The sequence below is a fragment of the Triticum aestivum genome, chromosome 7A, assembly GCF_018294505.1.
Source record: "Triticum aestivum cultivar Chinese Spring chromosome 7A, IWGSC CS RefSeq v2.1, whole genome shotgun sequence".
NCBI classification, from domain to species: Eukaryota; Viridiplantae; Streptophyta; class Magnoliopsida; order Poales; family Poaceae; genus Triticum; species Triticum aestivum.
This window is the reverse complement of record NC_057812.1, coordinates 732,143,138-732,155,739: the sequence shown is the minus strand read 5'-3', so window position 1 is coordinate 732,155,739 and position 12,602 is coordinate 732,143,138. Positions and strand designations below refer to the sequence as shown.

The following is a 12,602-nucleotide window of genomic DNA, read 5'->3' as shown; positions in this document are numbered from 1 at the left end:
AGGGGAAGGTGCGGCCAGCCTGAGGGGTGCGCCTGGAGGAGTCCTACTCCCACCGGGGTAGGACTCCCCCCTCTTGCCTTGTTGGAGAAGGAAAGGGGAAGGGGGAAAGAGGAAGGGGGGGCGCCCCCCCCTTCCTTGTCCTATTCGGACTAGGGGGGAGGGGGCGCGCGGCCTGTCCTGGCCGGCCCTCCTCTTCTCCGTTAGGGCCCATGTAGGCCCATTAACCCCCGAGGGGTTCCGGTAACCCCCCGGTGTTCCGGTAAAATCCCGATTTCACCCGGAACATTTCCGATATCCAAATATAGGCTTCCAATATATCAATCTTTATGTCTCAACCATTTCGAGACTCCTCGTCATGTCCGTGATCACATCCGGTACTTAGAACAACCTTCGGTACATCAAAACACAAAAACCCTAATTACGATCGTAACCGAACTTTAAGCGTGCGGACCCTACGGGTTCGTGAACTATGTAGACATGACCGAGACACGTCTCCGGTCAATAACCAATAGCGGAACCTGGATGCTCATATTGTCTCCTACATATTCTACGAAGATCTTTATCGGTCAGACCGCATAACAACATACATTGTTCCCTTTGTCATCGGTATGTTACTTGCCCGAGATTCGATTGTCGGTATCTCAATACCTAGTTCAATCTCGTTACCGGCAAGTCTCTTTACTCGTTCCGTAATACATCATCCCGCAACTAACTTATTAGTTGCAATGCTTGCAAGGCTTGAGTGATGTGCATTACCGAGAGTGCCCAGAGATACCTCTCCGACAATTGGAGTGACAAATCCTAATCTCGAAATACGCCAACCCAACAAGTACCTTCGGAGACACCTGTAGAGCACATTTATAATCACCCAGTTACGTTGTGACGTTTGGTAGCACACAAAGTGTTCCTCCGATAAACGGGAGTTGCATAATCTCATAGTCATAGGAACATGTATAAGTCATGAAGAAAGCAATAGCAATAAACTAAACGATCAAGTGCTAAGCTAACGGAATGGGTTAAGTCAATCACATCATTCTCCTAATGATGTGATCCCGTTAATCAAATGACAACTCATGTCTATGGTTCGTAAACATAACCATCTTTGATCAACGAGCTAGTCAAGTAGAGGCATACTAGTGACACTCTGTTTGTCTATGTATCCACACATGTATTATGTTTCCGGTTAATACAATTCTAGCATGAATAATAAACATTTATCATGATATAAGGAAATAAATAATAACTTTATTATTGCCTCTAGGGCATATTTCCTTCACTACCAAAACCTTAACCCTACCCAACACGGCCGCTTCTGCTGCCCACCATGAACTACATGGATTCCCCATCTCCTCCCTCTACGGCACACCACCACTACCCGTTCGCCTATATACCCGTCTTGCTGTCGCCGCTCTCTCCATTGGGATTTCACGCGGGGCATCTTCCTCATCGGCACCACCTCTGCCGCACTACCCGGCGGCCACAGTGCCCTCGGTTCCCCCTCCGCTGCAGTCACCTACGGCCCTTGACCGCAACCGACAGCACAAGTGCACGGGGCAGGGGGGCAACAGCCCACAGCACGCCCCGGCCCCTGGTCTCCATGGCCCCCTTCCAGCGGCCCCCTAGGCCTTTTTCGCGGCGCCACAGTTGCTGGCATACGGCGTGCCCACGCCATCTCTGTGGAATCCCGCATAGCTGACTGTGCTCCAGACTGCCTCACCTTCGACAAAAACTACTCGTGATCTTCAGTGGAGCAATATATTAAAATGGAGTCAAATTCGGTGTATTATGAAGAATTTACTACATGAGGATCAAGTTGCTCAAGAGGCACCTGAATCCAGTATGCAAAGAAAATTATAGAAAGTTAAATATCTTTTAAGGAAAATCAGTGAGATTTAAGCTTTTGAGGTTTTAACATGCATCGAGTTTTTCTAAGAAAGAAATTAAGAAAAAGTGATAAACAATTTGTTTCTCTGAAAAGACCAGGTATTGAAGTGAAAAAAAATTAATTTCGTATGGCAAGCCAGATTCTATTTGTAGAGCATCAGATCTGCAGCCGTGTATATCTTCTGCATATGATATTAGACTAGTACACATGTCCGTGCGTTGCAACGGGAGATACAATTGTATGTGTGAAACATGTCACGGTGGAATAGGTCCATAATGGGACGATAAGGTGATCCATCGCGACAGCTTGCGCCAGCGGCCTCTCACGCGCGTCGCTGGAGTAGAAACCTAGATGTCGGAAAGGGGAGGTATGATAGAGGGCGGGCAGAGTGTATTCAACAATGACAATGAACAGCGACGACGAAGGAAGCAAACAGGTGTCTTAGTTCCTGCTTTAAGCAGCTGGCTTGTATTGTATGTACACAGAAACGCAGAAAAGAAAGCATCGCTAGACTTGTCGCCAGCCAATACAAAATCACGCCACACACGCACATATGTTGGTCGATACTGGCCGGATGCTCTTGTAACACACGCATGCATGCGAGACGCTTTGCTGATTGTCTATATCCAAAACTGCAGCACATAACCTGGTAGGTTTTTTGGCGTATAAACGTGGGCAGTTATTTTGTTTGCCGCGTGCGTGCATCCGGTTTTCGACAGCAAATGCTTGACACGTATACATCCCTGCAATCCAATGCCAGATCATCCTTTGCCTTGGCGTCGTTTGTCTCAGCTTGAGGAAGGCGTCAGTGGTGATTGATCTTGTCGATGCCCTTGGTGGGCACGGCTGTCATATATCTATAAGAGGGAACCGTACAAATACAGGTTATGTTACAACACGTATATCTAATATCTATCTATCTATCTATCTATCTATCTATCTATCTACACCTCTATAATTACAGACTCCCAAAAAAATTCCATATTAATCAGTAATTATGAACCGTTAATCTGGTGAGCTCTGTGAGTTATTACGGTGCAGATTAGATTAACCATATAATTCTCGCCAGCAAAAAAAAATGCACCGAAGGCATGACACGCATGGTTGTAGAAAATAGAGGCCAGCTCAGTTCGGCCCAAGATATTTTGATTACAAAGCCCAGCCGATTGAACATGTCTACAATGCTTTTACTGTTACTAGTAAGCATGCACGTGCAATGCACGTCTCGACTAATACTGTAAAAAATACAAAAAATACACTTATAAAAAAATAAAGTAGAGATATCCTAATAATATTGAAATCCACAATATTCAACAAACGCTATAATTTAGCACGTGCAGAGTAAAGACGCAACTAACTACTGATAATACATTTCAAACTTCTCATATAATGTCAGAACTCTTGGGTGCACCATCACCCTCATTGTGCTCTTGCTTGGTTAGTACACAAAAATATGCTTACTTTATCTCCCATCATCCATTAGGCGAACACCTTTCCATACTATTCCATTAGTGTGTTATGATAATATTCTGTGCAACATAGTGTTTCTTTACACCGATAACTTGTCATGGTACACGTCAAAAGAATGTTTTCATGCATATCTTGTAGCTTTCATTATCTTAGATGCCCTCCAAACTAAAACCTAGGCCCTTGGCTTCCCTTTCTTTCTCAATGTGGTGCTCAGGACCTGAGTTTGCCTGGACAACACAATTTGTTATTATGGTATTTAGAAAAGGGTAGGTGGCTTGTAAAAAAGACTGCTTAAACAATAGAACATAGCTCTAGCAATAAAGGAAAATGATTAAAATATATTTGAGAAGCGAACATCCCATACCAAACATAAGAGTAACATTTGAAAATTTAAATCCAATAAAGAGTTTCCAAACATCGTAGAATATTGTGTCTTTTAGACGCACCAATGTTCACTAATGGAAATAGTACATAACATATTAGAAGGTCAAGCATTGTGCCACCATATTTGCTTGGCTCACATGTAAATCTTGAGCAAAAGTGGGAAGTTATAATTGCTGGTGAAGATACATCTGAAATAAAATAGAATGAGAAACCATTTCATGCAACATATAAAAAGTTTCCCCATCAAATGATATCTACATAACAGGATCATGCATCGTTTATTAATCAATAAACAAATCCTAAAAAATCAATGAACAACCATCGCCAACCAAACCTAGTAACCCTTTCCCTACCTGCATGGAATGGAGATTGGTCTCAATGTGAATACTTCTTTGAACCTCAATTTGTTTCAAGACTGAAGCCTGAAAGGAACAAAAATAAACCAGACAATTAAGTTCAAATTGGATCTTAATAACCAAAATAAAGATATGGATAAAAGTGAGATAATGAATAAATTACGAACCGCATACGAAATGCAGCCTGCTGTTCCCTGAAAACTAAGGATGGAACATGATAGGTAAGCAGGAAATTAAAATCAAGATAGTTAAAGTGTAGTCAGTTTTGATTAGCTCATCTCAATGCAAATTATAAACTGCACGTACACATCATATGTTGCACCAAAGATGTAGTAAAAGCAAGAAGTCACATATTTGAACCTACGCCATAAGAAGGTGTAGGAGCATGTGTAGCTTATTGGTGGACGTTCTTATAGCAGTAGGGAGATGCCTTGGCGCCATCAAGCTTGCGAGCTGCTTTGGTGCGAGGGGGCTCATCCTTGTCACCTAGCCGTTGTCAGCGGCACTGTCCGTCGCATCATTCTAGGACATGTTGCATCGTGTGCATCACACATCTAAATATAATTCATCAGAAAAAATGAATTTAGTTTGAAAGAGAAGAGGATCACTGAATTGCAACCAGAGCAATAAGGCATATTTTAGAACTCACCCATCCTCTCACATGAAATCAAGCTATGCATTGGCACAAAGAATAATCCACTTGTTGAAGGATGGAGAAGAACACCTGGATCTCCTTCGAAGCTCTGCTGCGCCGATCCTTCCACAAGAGTGATGACCTGACAAATATTTGTTCATGTTAAAGGCATCAACAAATAACATGACTGACAAAGATTCTAGAGCTTTTTCATTGGTTATTTAATCAAAAAAGATGGACACATACCCACACATGATTATTGGTTGTTCCATAAAATATTTTTCAATAATAATTTCCAATTAAAAGGATATTAGATTACCTGTTAAGTGCCATATTACATGGACTACAAGGCAAAGATGAACGGAAAATATAAACAGTACTGCTCACAAATGCGATAAAACACAATAAGCAAGGATCACAAAGCAATATTCCTGAACTAAAAGAAAGATGGGTAATGCCACACCAAGGCACTGACATATATCTAGTGCAGAAGCGGAAAACCGGATGAAAAGGCTAAGAATAATAATATCATAATTGATTATCCAGGAGGTCGTTGTCAATTGCCAATGTGAGAATGTGACGGATTCAGAATTCTGTACATTCAAGTAGACGTTGAATTCTTTTGGCAATGAGATACTAAAATATTGTACATCGATTGAACATATATCAGTAACGTCAAACTAACCTGTTAGTACATAAAAAAGGGAACCTTTTGATTACCTTGAGAAGAACACTTTTACCAGAAGAGGACACAAACATGTGGTTTGCAAAATTTCTAGAGAACGCCTATCAGATAGAAGTGTGAAAAAAATAGCGGCCGGCATGCATTTCACAGCACCAGCATCTTTCCCTTGAAATCAATCTATGGTTTAAACCTCAACCCCAGAAGGACCTAGATATTCTTCTAACTTCTGTCTAAAATTAGTAACAAATTATTAAATTATAGTAATATGAAATTATCATTTTGAAGACAATTTTCATAATAGATTTTCACCTAACCAATTTGAATACTCTCTTTTCTCAAGAAAACAATCTGAACACTCTTTTGTTGGGTATGAGCCAATTTTAGACTGCACACTTTCTAAGATGCCATTAATTTAGGAGCAGAGAACATGTACATACTAAATAAACAGTCAATGTGCAGTACAGTACCTGATAACATTACTCTCCTGTATTGTGTCTGGCACTAAAATGGGCATGGCAAGGACATTCACACCAGAGATAGCGGTGCCAAGAAGAGCCATCTCTGAAGATACTCTTCTACTGGAAATCCCACACACTATCCTGAATCCACGGCATGTTAGCCAGATCACCTTCTGTGGATCTGATTGGAATAAGAACTCCCAAGAGCGACCAAAATTTTAGAAGAAGTTCCAAGAAATATATTTAAAGAAACATGGGATTCCATGGTGTTACCTAGGAGAAGGGGAGCAGCGGGCAGATCAACATGAAGAGTCGGATATTACCTTGCACCCACCTGCTCCAGAACAGCCTTGAGCTCCTCGTAGTTGATCTGCCCGCTGTTGTCGGTACCCATTCATCTTGAACACCTCCTTCAGGCAGCCATGTATATGGGTGGGATTATAGCATAGGTGATGTGACTGAAACCTGTGCATCCCACGGAAATCAGTAGGGACAACCACGTGTTTCCAAAATCCATGGAACAGAAAAACAAAAAAAATAACGCACTCTCAACTGACCAGCAGTGGTAGATCCACTCCCTCGGGAGCGGCGGCCATGCCTGCATCCTCGCTCGCCCCCGGGTATGCAGGAGCGGCGGCGGTGCCTGCCTAGTCCAGCGCCCCACCATCGGCTCTGTGCGCCGCTCAAAATCAATCTACTTGACCCAGTTCTGCGTCCGCTCCGCTCTCATGCGCAGCAACACGTGATATGATGGCGGCTTCGCTCGAGCGCTGATGGAGGAGGCAGGTAACGACGCCGGCCGAGATGGTGGCGAGATCTGAGGGAGATCGATGCTGGGACACCCCATTGAGGGCGGAGCGACCATCAGAGATATAGCGACGCTGAGACACCCGTCGAGGGCAGAGCAGCCACCTACCTAGGGCCGGCGGAGGAGAAAGAGCGTGATGGGATCGGGAGGAACATAATGCGCGCGAGGTCTCCGCCCTCTGCGTGACGATATTGTTCCGTGATTTGGGGAGACGGGGCATCGAGCGGACGGACCTGCGGGAGGAGTCTGCCGGCAGAACATTGAATCTCAGCCGTGTGATTAGATGGCAGATTATTGGAGAAATATAGACTATTGGATTTATCAGGCGGAGTAGATCGGAGGCTTCAGGTTTTCCCGTGTACACTTACCTTGGGTGGCTGTAAAAAAATTACAGTTCGCTCTTTTAATAGTATATATATATATATATAATATAATATATAATATATATAATAAGTAGTAGAGATAGAGATACACAGACCCCGTCTATCTGCTCCATGTAGCTATTCTTAAAAAAACAACTCTACGTAGCCCTCAAAACAGATATATCGACTCCACGTCGTCGCTGCCGCCGCCTCGCTTCCTTCTCCCCATATTGCCGCCGGCAGCTCCAAGTTAGATCTGAGATTATTGAAATTCCACTCAAGCTCCGACTGATCCAACATTGATATCTATGAATACGGAGATTCCTCGAAGGCTTGGGCTCCACAACCTTCCACGACATCAATCTGGCAACGGTGAGTATATTTCTCTCCTGTTTAGATCATTGAAGCACTATTGAAAGCTAGTAGAATGCCCGTGCGTTGTCACGGGCTTCTGAAATATTTTTCTAAAATTATGTAAAGATATTTCACAAGTAGAGACCATATGTAGAGACAATGTAACATGGTCACAAGTGCATAATAATTGAAGTTCACTTCACTTGTAATGTAAAGTGATCACAAAATGGAAAATTAGCAATAAGTACAAACATAGTCTGTCGGCATGATAAAAAAACGAGTGAATTAGGCAATATGACGAAGGAAAGATCTATAACAACATTGAAAAAAATACCTTGCGCGGTAACATTTAAATTGGCATCTTTTTTTGATTTTTTATGAGATAACACCGCTTCCACATCATTATGTTGTAAAAAATTCGATGAAGCCCCATTTTAGTGACGTCACTTCGGAACCCTTGTCGATGGATTCTTTTTGTGCATCTCCAAATTCCATATCTATGTCTCCTATATTCTGAAAAAAATACATAAAGAATACACCTTTTGTATTATCATGTATAACATACATACAAAGATTAGCTATATGCACCTCTTCTCGTAGTGTTTCAGTTAGGTCAGTCATCGTTACATCAGTGTGTATGTCAGAACCCATCACTTTTTATCTCTGATGAAAGAAACATATATAATATATATAATAAAAATAAAAGTGAAACTAACACAACTATTTTATTTTGTAAAATAGAAAACCCGTTTTTCATATTATAAAAAAAGATGTTGCATTTATCTCGGAGAAAACAACCAACTATAATGTTCATATATAAATAAGCAGTCATCTGAAATTTCTTGAATCATTTTAGTTTATTTATATAGGCTAAGGAAAATTGTCCGACGAAAGATAAAAGCATGCAAGCAATCCAACACAAACCAAGTATATTCGGTTTCTTCTCTCAAAATTGTGTTTTTTGTGTGATACTTTGAATATATCTAATAAGTATAAAAAATATTTTTTTGTATGCTCCATGTTTAATTAATATATGTATACACTTTAATATATATGTTTTTGTATGCCCAAATCAGCTACCAACACGGCCCAACCAGCACCCAATCTACCCCCTAAAAAACCAAAAAAAAACAGCACCCAACCTCTCCTTCCCCGCACGACCCAAGCCCAACCAGCACCTATCTCCCTCCCCTGATCCCCTCACTCTCTCCACTCCCAGACTCCCAGTCCACTCACGATGCCAGATCTCGGCGAGTCACCCACTCCACCGCCTCCGCTCTCGCCCCCACAGCCGGCGACCTCGTCTCGCACCGCCGCCCCTCTCATCCCCTCCCCAGCTCCCCTCCACTCATCCGACGGCGGCTAGATGCGCACACAACCGGCGACCAACATCACACAAAGGTCGCCACCGCCGGCGGTGGAAGGACAGTCTTCTCCCGCCGCTAGCCGCAGCCTCCGCCTCGCCCTGATCCTCGGCCTCCTCGACCGCCGCTCGCTCTCCTGGGAAGCACCTCGCCGCCTCCCTGCCCATGCCGTCTTCGCCGACTGCCCTGCTCGCGCCGACCTCGCCAATCTCGCGGCCGCGCTTGGCAGTGCTCGACTTGTCCTCGCCGCCGCCAGCGGCGACGGGTCCTTCCCGTGCCTCTACCGCCTCGTGGCCGAGTCCTCCTCTCCCCAAATCGACACCCGCCCCTTTGTCGAGCCTGCCGTGCCAGCGACATGAGCAGGATGGTGGCCGTCGAGGCTTCGGATGCGGTCGACGCAGATGAGAACAGTTCATAGAGCCGTACCAGGTATAGCTACTCTTCCTCTTCAATCAATAGCAGGCAATTCTGTGTGTGGAGGTTGCAGCTCACACGGGTTTGTGGAGGTGTTGGCTCCAGTATTTACCAGGGATGTTTGTAGATGTGTTGGCATATGAACCAATACATAAATTGATTGATTGATTGCTTAGCACAATGCTGATTATAGTTGATCGAATTATTTGCATCTGACATATTGCACACATATATCAGGCAGAACAAGCTGTTCCACGCATGGGGTCTGATTTGAATATTTTCGGAGATGCATAATATGCCAAACACTTCTAAAGGTGCCTCGTCCATGGGCGCATGATAGTGGAAAACATCTGTAAATTGTGCAGGATCCTATAGAGCAAATGGGCATCATCGACGTGCAGTACACGCTCTCTTAGGCAGATAAGTAACCTCAGACAACTTATTTTGTGAAGACCGGTGGTTCATGGTCTGAAAGTTTTGTTTTTCTCTCTAAATTTTATACTTAGATAATCCCTTAAATGCTTTTTACTGCTTGATCACATAATACATGTCCGTGCAAGAAAGGAGTTGTTAACTGAAACAATAATGTTAATTTTTGTTGTTAGCTGAAACAATAATGTTAATTTTTGTTAACTACAAACGGTCTTGGACATTGGTTTTTTCAAATTAACTCCGTGTTGAACTGGTTCTTCTTGTTGTGTGCTGCAGCCCAGCAATCTGTTCATGCCAAATGATTGAGTCCTGGTGAGGTTCATTGCTGGACATGCATGGTCTCCGCAGGCAAGGTATTCGAAGCTGCCCTTTGGTCGCTTTTGTTTTATTTCCAAAGAGCTGCAAGACCTCGAAAGGAAATTTTCGTATTGATGTGATTAGCAAGTGTATTTAACAATGCATATATGTACGCGAGTTATGTGTAGTGCTGAATCTGATGTGGCTGAACTATCTTCAATTTATGAAGACCTATTTTCCTTTTTAGCATTTTGTACGAACAATATACTTATAATCAGTGTGGAGTTTATTGTAATTTTAGTTGTTCTCTCATAAGTAGAGGCATGCTTTACTGCATTTATGACCACAATCTTCAATTGCCTGACCCCAACAACAAAACTCATGATAGCTACAATGTATTTGTTTTGTGTATTTTGGATTTGTTCCTCTATGGCTGCATTATCACAGCTTTCTCCTTGCATGTAAAGATGAATCTAAAAGATGTGACTCCCTTAGAGTAGCTTAATAATAAATTCTTTCCTCCCCCTCCCTCTTTGTCGGAAAATGCTGGTACCGTCTTCTACTTTATGTAGTCAAGAAGAAAACCCATTTTCACTTAATTTGGTTACTCTATTCAGGAACACATAAAAGTAAATCAGCGTGTTATCAGAAACTCATGAGCATGAAAGAGAAATTTGGATCATGTGCGAACATGGGTAGAGAGCAGATCGAGGAGAACTTGAAGATTAAAGGCAATGAAAGGTATGTGCCTATAACCATCATATTTTTATGTTGAATATTCGCTAGCTGGTATGTGCTGATTTCCGACGAAGTAAAGCCTGACATCATTGGTCAGTGAGGTATAACGAAAATAATCATTCTGGTGAAAGTACATGCAAGATAATAAAGAACTTCTCCTTCTTAGGAGCATGCATAGTTTGAATTAATCTTTCAAACTGATTAGGAAGTAGAGATAGTATATACTTTATATCTCAGGGAATGCAAGAGAAGTACTTGCGCGGCAACGAAGGAAGACTTGCTAATTACAGGGCAAAGTACTCTATAGTGGTATTTCCAGATTAAAAGTTTAGCGGTGCTAATTTCGGTATCTACATAGAACAAAGCCTATAATAGAAAAGCGTCAATGGATTTAAGATGCGGGAGGATTCTGGATAGTTGGCCTCACCGGAAATAGAGGCGCTCGGTTGTGCTCGACGCGGATACGATAGTAAGATATCAAATAAATCACAATTTTATATTCATTTACTTATTATCATGGGATTCGATGCCACATTATAATTAACGTATCTGCATGTATATTTTTAACATCGAATTACAGATTGGTCGTCAAGTGGCTCAGGCTGTAGGGTGTAGGCATCGACGTACAAAGATCACGACAATAAGTAAACATACAGTCTGCATTGGGGCCGCATCATAAATATATTTCTCTAATGTAGAACACTCAGTGGAGTCTAGTTTTACAAGAACGAAGTGACCAAGGCAGTCTGCAATATTTGTGCAGAAAAACATAGCGAAGAGGTTTAGATGTAGTAGATCATTGATTACAAAACAACAAAAGAATAATATACATAAGCAAACCATCAAAACGAAAAATAATGTCACATACAACAAAATTTGGCAACTTGCAAAGTCACAAATCCGAGGCAATATTATTAATACTTGCCTTGTACTATAAACATAATAAAGTTCAATTGCAAACATCGAAAGATAGAGATATGTACAAAGACACCAAAAAGCACCAAATTACATGTAGCATAAGAGTAAATCCTCTCACATATTTAAGAGCGGACTTAAGCCTGTAAGGACTTCCTTATAGACGATGTTCTTCATCGAGGTCTGTAAGGACAAGGCGGGTCTTTTTTGCTTCTTAGATTTACCGCTTTGCTTCTTGGCATTCTCCTTCTCCTTCTCCTTCTCAATGAGGATCTTTATATTTCTCTTTGTGGTGGCTCGAGACAATGCGACATAGAGTTGACCATGAGAGAACACCGGATTAGGTAGGTACACGCCAACAATCGGAATCGTCTGGCCTTGAGCCTTGTTAATCGTCATAGCAAAGCTAAGCCTTACAGGAAATTGCTTCCTCTTGAACTTGAATGGAAACATGTCATTGTCAGACGGGCATAGGGGTATTCGAGGAAGGAATACCCTCCTACCTGCGTGTTGTCCGATCACGATTTCTGCATCGATGGCGTTCCTCTCGAAACCTCGCACCACAAGCCTCGTCCCGTTACACAGACCATTAGCCGGATCAATGTTCCTCAGAAGTATGACAGGGCAGTTGAGCTTCAGTTTGAGTGCATGCGGAGGCAGACCGTTGGGAGTCAATCCATTTAGGAACTCGGGAGCGTAGTAGCCATACGGGTCGTCTTCTGCACTGTCAAAGCTATGGTAGATTACTTCTTCTCCCCGAAAACGCTCTACCATGCGTATGTTTATCTTGTCGACGTTGTCGTTCGTGGTGGAGAGGATTGCGCGTGAAGTCATGTAATTCGGATCGGACTGGTTGTCATCTAGTCTCGGAAACACATGGTCAATCAGCTTCTCCAGGTCGTCACCCTCGCCTGTAGATGGCACACAAATATCTTCAGGGAGTCGTATGTTTCCTTGATCGTCAACTTCCTCGGTACCATTGCCTACCCTTAGCAAGTAATCGGCAAACCAGGTGTCATTATGAGCCCTCATGTTGGTGACGAGCC

The 12,602-nt window shown here is 42.7% G+C and overlaps 2 long non-coding RNA genes across 7 annotated transcripts; one reads left to right on the top strand and one right to left on the bottom strand.

The window, feature by feature from the left end:
* Positions 1 to 3,383: 3,383 nt before the first annotated feature.
* Positions 3,384 to 6,902, bottom strand: LOC123149805 (uncharacterized). 6 transcript variants are annotated; one of them, XR_006474849.1, is made up of 7 exons: positions 6,430 to 6,900; positions 5,882 to 6,337; positions 4,745 to 4,871; positions 4,460 to 4,649; positions 4,263 to 4,296; positions 4,093 to 4,161; positions 3,384 to 3,582 (listed from the first exon to the last, which is right to left on the bottom strand). It is a non-coding gene; the product is annotated as an uncharacterized lncRNA (long non-coding RNA). The 6 variants fall into 6 exon arrangements; XR_006474851.1 differs by lacking the exon at positions 3,384 to 3,582 and adding an exon at positions 3,674 to 3,927 and having other exon boundaries at positions 6,430 to 6,901; XR_006474850.1 differs by lacking the exon at positions 3,384 to 3,582 and adding an exon at positions 3,674 to 3,927 and having other exon boundaries at positions 4,093 to 4,296; positions 6,430 to 6,902.
* A 1,756-nt stretch (positions 6,903 to 8,658) lies between these two features.
* Positions 8,659 to 10,648, top strand: LOC123149803 (uncharacterized). Its single transcript, XR_006474844.1, has 3 exons — positions 8,659 to 9,189; positions 9,412 to 9,959; positions 10,521 to 10,648. It is a non-coding gene; the product is annotated as an uncharacterized lncRNA (long non-coding RNA).
* Positions 10,649 to 12,602: the final 1,954 nt, after the last annotated feature.